We start from the raw sequence: 6,921 nt of genomic DNA, 5'->3' as shown, positions 1-6,921 counted from the left end.
GAAAAGCTTATAATCCCATATATCACATATTGGTGTGAAGTGTGGGGCAACACGTACAAATCAACATTGAAAAGCTTATAATCCCATATATCACATATTGGTGTGAAGTGTGGGGTAACACGTACAAATCAACATTGAAAAGCTTATAATCCCATATATCACATATTGGTGTGAAGTGTGGGGCAACACGTACAAATCAACATTGAAAAGCTTATAATCCCATATATCACATATTGGTGTGAAGTGTGGGGCAACACGTACAAATCAACATTGAAAAGCTTATAATCCCATATATCACATATTGGTGTGAGGCGTGGGGTAACACGTACAAATCAACATTGAAAAGCTTATAATCCCATATATCACATATTGGTGTGAAGTGTGGGGTAACACGTACAAATCAACATTGAAAAGCTTATACTTGTTACAGCTATATGAGTGGTGGCAAAAGCAGAGTATAGTAGTCATACAAAACCTATTTTTTATAAGTTTAAAACCTTAAATATATATGACATAATTGAATTAAGAACAGTATTAGTTCTTTATAAAGCAAATAACAATCATTTACCTTTGAGTGTCCAACAGTATTTTGTTAACATACGTAATATCCATGAGTACAATACAAGACAATGTCAGAATTTTAGGATAAAACTAGGATAAAAGCTGTGTGTTTACTTTGTACTGGAGTAAACATTTGGAACAGTATTGATAATAATCTGAAAAATTGTAAATCTTTCCACACATTTAAGCAAATGTACAAAAACATTTGTTAGAACAATATCATGAAATGTGATTTTCCTTTTATGATGTTGTTAAATTAAGCCTGTTATTTCATGTTATTTACGGTAATTTGTAAACCAAAGAAAACCTGTTAGAGTTATTATGTGGTATGAATGAGTTGGAAGCTGAAAGTTTGATATATCAGGAAAATTGTGTAACTGATCAGAAAGTCTTGTTTATTCATTTTCTGTGAGAACCCTGCTATTTATCAATTAATTCCAACCTATATTTAACATTAAGTTTATGCATAAATGTGATTAATCCACTTGAGCCATTATACAGATTTGAATTCCCAATTTCATGCTGTGATCCTTAATGAGAGGCCTTATTGCAATTACAAGTTCTATGTAGATGGGATATCTGAATAGTGGTTTTAAGCTGTTAATACACCGTGCAAAGTTGTTCAAAGTTGTTCAAAGTTGTTCACAGCGATTGCAAAGTTTTTGGTGTATTTGTATATTTGACCCAAGTTGTTGGCATATCAAACCCGCAGTTGTAAAGCCGAAAAAAATTAATAAAAGCCAAAGGAAAGCAGCCTATAACGTCACATGAGGTGACTGTACAATGTTGAAAAACAAGCTTGAAAAGTTGTGCAAAGCGACTGTAAAGCTGGTTGAGGTGCTTGTATATTTGATCTAAGTCTTTGTCATGCCAACCCCGCAGTTTAATTTCGAAAAATTAACTAAATGTATTGAAATACAATACATATATGCAGATTATCTCCACAGCGAACTGAAAAGTGGAAGACAAACTGCTAACAAAATTATGCAAAGCAATTGCAAACTTGGTAGATTGATTGGGAAAGTGACCTATGATGTTATATTGATGGGATCCATAGTTAAAAGTTCTAAAATGTGAATAAATGTTTCATGTTAAATTACTTGAAAGTGGCGATAGCAGCTGTTCATTTTCAACCAAAAATCAATAACTGTATATTTCAGTGGAACAAAAATCCAAAATGGAAAACGTGTAGATGGGCATTTCACAGGCATTTCACAGGCATCTCAAGTCTTACTTAAAACATAAAATGTATAATATGAACACACATGCATGCCCGACTGAAATATAGTCTGGAGAATTTATAGGAAACCAAAATTTATTTTGCCATCATGGCTGTTATGGCTGTTATGGCTGGCTGCTATTGTAAACTCCACACAGAGTGTTGTCCTCTGACAGCAACGACGATACATACGAATGTTTCAGCAATTATTTGATAACTAATGTATGAACATTTTATTGGAATAATCAAAGTCATTTTGTAATTTATTTCTTATTTTAATGCGATTCCAAATTCCGGCCAGAATTTCGGCCGGAATTCTGCGTTTTAAGATTTGCCGTGGAATACAGCCTATAGATGTTCACATGAGCTAACTGTAAAATCATAGAAAACAGCGTGCAAAGTTGGAAAAAATGAAGGAAATGTTGGCGGACTTGCTTGTATATTTAACCTAAGTCATTATCATGACAACCCCGCAGTTGAATTTCGAAAATATTATGTAATCTTCCAGGAATGCCTCATATATAAGCAGATTATCACAACAGTCAACCAAAAAATCGACAACAAACTGCTTAAAACGTTGTGAAAAGCGATTGCAAAGTTGGTAGTTTCATTCGGGATTGTTACCTGTGATATCATATTAACAAATGTCATAGTTGAAAATTCGAAAATGTGAATAAATATTTCTTGAATTGCTGTTAAATTACCGAAGTGTTAATCCAAGTATGTAGAGGTCATAGGCCAATCTAGAATGTATTTGTGCAAGCGATATATATTTAAAATATCAAAAACATAAAATAGTCGCCAATTCGGCTTAATTTCAAATAATGCATGCAGCTGTGTGGTTAGGTGCCCGACAAATGTTCAATGTAAAGCAAAATCGGGCGTGGTTAGTATATATGCATTGGAGCTCCCTGAGTAAATGACCTGTTGATTTTTTTTTTGTTTCATCTCATCACCGTGCAAAGGTGTTCAAATTGAGTGCAAAGTTGTGCAAAGTTCTTGCAATGTTGGGAGATGTAATTTTATGTATGATCTAAGTTGTTGGCATGTAGAAACGCGCAGTTGTAAAGTCGGCAAATTTAATAAAAATCGTTTGAAAGCAGCCTATAGATGTTCACATGAGCTAACTGTAATATAGTAGAAAACAGCGTGCAAAGTTGGGAAAAATAAAGGAAATATATATTGCTTGTATATTTAACCTAAGTCATTATCATGACAACCCAGCATTTGAGTTCCGAAAACATAAGTAAATGTTCCGAGAATGTCTCATATATAAGCAGATTATCACAACAGTCAGTACTGAAACTTTACTTGTCAGAAGAAGTGTCGGAATTCTTTGTACAGGGCTCTTTTAATGCCGGCAATTGCACATCTTCTCCAGCCGATATTTTTTTTTTATCTATAAATCTTTGAGATGTTTACATGAATGCGGGACAGATGTGTTTTGATCAATAGAATCGATACAATATTAGTCACTGACTTTCTATTGGAACTCATTGAACTCGAGAGCGGCCGTTTTATGATCGTTGTCGCGACGAGTGCTCTGATAAACTGAACTCACCAATACATTCTACTGTACAGGAGAAACAGTTTGACACGTGACTTAGTGTCTTCAGTTTACTTGACCAGATATCACATACTTTAGAAAACCACGTTAACACGCTCAGAGAAACTGGTGTCTGAGTTTTCCTCTGACCATGCTTTTGCGTACAAGATATACATTTTTAATTCTTTTCTGTTATACTAGTAGTCGCTGTATTTATGGTTTTACCGTGACAGCGTTTTCTACCTTATGTCGATGACGATGGTATCTGAACGTGGTTATTGTTACATTAATATGTATCTTCGCTATGCAAAATTGAAATCCGCCATATTTGTGTAGAGATTTAGAAATGTTGAAAACTCATGTTTTTATACATATTGAATCTTTTACACTGTTATTAAAACATCTCGCACTTTCGCCACTGGTGGTGGTATATTAAAAAGGGTTATTTTTAACATCATGGTTTAGTGTGCTATCAATATTATTCTCGTAAATATTAACAAACTACTCTGAAGAGTGGTTGTTCTGACTTTGGAATTTGACGAACAGAATGATATATTTGCATCGAATATTGTCATGGAATGACATGGAATAGAAGTACATGCAAGAACTTCCATTATTTTATCACAAGCTAAAGTGAATTTTGACACATCTCTGAAAATTAAAGTATTATAATAGGAGTCGGATTTCTCTCATCCCAAAACAAATATTCAGATATGGAAACTTTAAAGAAAACAAAAAAACATGAATAATTTTTCGGGTAACGTAAAACAGAAGCGGTGATAGATATTCCACAGAAATTTAGACAAGACAGATGTTTAAATAGTCTATATCGAATGAAGACGTGTTTATGCAATGACGTTGTTGTCTGCCATCGGCTGATGACGTCAGTATTGAGACGCGGGTATTGTTGTCTGTGGTCATTCTTATACGTAAGCAACATTATACATTAATATATCACTTCAGCCAAAACTGAAGTCAGCAATATTACTTCAGAAAATGGCAGGTCCTGTAGGAGAATGAGTGGTGTTGAAATAATATAGTTACACATTCTATGGAACACCTAAGCAAAATTTTCGGTCGTGTAGGAGAATGAGTGGTGTTGAAATAATATAGTTACACATTCTATGAATCATCTAAGCAAAATGTTCGGTCGTGTAGGAGAATGAGTGGTGTTGAAATAATATAGTGACACATTCTATGAATCATCTAAGCAAAATGTTCGGTCGTGTAGGAGAATGAGTGGTGTTGAAATAATAAGTTACACATTCTATGAATCACCTGAGCAAAATGTTCGGTCGTGTAGGAGAATGAGTGGTGTTGAAATAATATAGTTATTCATTCTATGAATCATCTAAGCAAAATGTTCGGTCGTGTAGGAGAATGAGTGGTGTTGAAATAATATAGATACACATTCTATGAATCACCCAAGCAAAATGTTCGGTCGTGTAGGAGAACGAGTGGTGTTGAAATAATATAGATACACATTCTATGAATCACCTGAGCAAAATGTTCGGTCGTGTTGGAGAATGAGTGGTGTTGAAATAATATAGTTATTCATTCTATGAATCATCTAAGCAAAATGTTCGGTCGTGTAGGAGAATGAGTGGTGTTGAAATAATATAGTTACACATTCTATGAATCAACTAAGCAAAATGTTCGGTCGTGTAGGAGAATGAGTGGTGTTGAAATAATATAGTTACACATTCTATGAATCTACCATACACTTACGGAAACATTTCGTACTTTCGCCAATGGTGGTGCTATATCTGAAAATATTATTTCAAACACCATGTTACCATGCTTTCTTAATATTAATTCGACATTGTTCCCTTGAATTTAAACGAAATATAAGTAATGACACTATGTCTTCATGCATACTTTATGGTATCTTCATAATAACCTTATATTATTACTAATTAGAATAGTGGTGGGAATAGAGGAAAACATCACTGGGGAAGTCTAATATGAATACTCGAACATGCTGGGGTTACAATGCGCTACTTTCATAACATTGCACGTCTATACGTGGTACGTTTATCACAAACTGAAGCAACTTTTGACTTTCGACATTTTGTTGGCCTAAACACGCATAAATCAAAGTAATATAATAGGAACTGGATTTCACTCATCCCATGATAAATATGTAAATATGCGACATTTAGAGAAATAAAAGAGGAACATGTCATATTTGTCAAAACTCTATATTTTTTTGGGTAACGTCAAACAAAAATGATAGATATTCCACTAAAATGCCGTCTTTTCACATTTATGATTCAACCGCTACATTGTAACCAACTTGAATAAGTTAAATTGTGCGGAAGGTTTTAGCAGTGTAAAATATGTGTATATTGCTTGTGTGTAACAGGATGAAAACTACTACCGGTAGTGTACTGTTCTCTGGTAATTGATATCTCCGCACTACTTCCCACTCTACCCATTTTCGGTGCTAAACTAAATCTATAGTTTTATAGATTGCTTGAAAGCGAGAGTGGGGACTACATTTTCAGCAGGGTCGACATCAAAATACGTGTTCAGTGGACGGCACACACCTTGTACTCACTTTGAAAAAAAAAAATCTGAAGCAGAATTAATTTTCTCTCCAATTTTGTAATGCCTTGCCAGTCTCAATAGAACACATTAAACATTCCAAAGTAGAGTACTACATTCAAAACCAGATACAAAAATATTACACACTAGTTATTTCAGACCAGACAGTGTTACCGCAATCAAATGGCAACACGAGTCAACAAATCTGGTATGAAAATAACCATAATACTAATACACCAATAATATATCGCGTCCTCTGTGTGTGAAATGAAGATCGTTCACAGAGTCTTTTTACGATCCGGGGTCCATCAAAAATATTATTAAGAAATTTGCTAAATTACTCAAAAAACTCGAATATACGCGTATGACATATAACGCAACATATTGCTTACAATCATTGCGTCATCTTCGTCGCTAGAGGGGGCAAATTAAAGGAAAGGTGTATAGTGGTCCATTTCATTGGTTACACAGGAAATATATTCTGTGAAATCAAAATTACATCCTAATTTATGAAAAGAAACGTTCACTTGCCCTTGCAATGTTACATTTTACACACAATGCATGTAATTTTTCATGAACTTTTTGTGAATAGCAGCACCATCAGATATACCAGTAGGTCCAACTTGTGAAAACTAAGAGTTTAAGGCAATATTGTTCACACTTGTTGAAATGCAACAATTTAATGTTTTTTTTATAAGAGGGATGATTTGTTAAAGGATCTTGGAAAGGGTCATTTCTCAAACTCCTTAAAAAAGCATATGTAAAATGGTAACTCTATGGTTACCCACAAGTAAGAGTGGTATTAAGGCAACATCACACGTCTTAAATTAAAAGTAGTAAATAAATTGTTGACAATTTGGCAATGAGGAGGACATCAGGGTGAAGGAATGGTAACTATAGATATAACTTTGAACAATATACAGTACAAACCACACACACCATATTTGCTCTATTAGAAGTTCCGATAATAGATTCACTTTAAATGTCACCTATTTATTGTTTGTATACATCTCTATTGAGAGGAATTTTTAAATAGAACATATATGGT

Source organism: Saccoglossus kowalevskii, chromosome 7 (genome assembly GCF_978046115.1).
Source record: "Saccoglossus kowalevskii chromosome 7, keSacKowa6.1, whole genome shotgun sequence".
Taxonomy (NCBI): domain Eukaryota; kingdom Metazoa; phylum Hemichordata; class Enteropneusta; family Harrimaniidae; genus Saccoglossus; species Saccoglossus kowalevskii.
The sequence above is the reverse complement of the archived record's forward strand: the minus strand, read 5'-3'. Positions refer to the sequence as shown.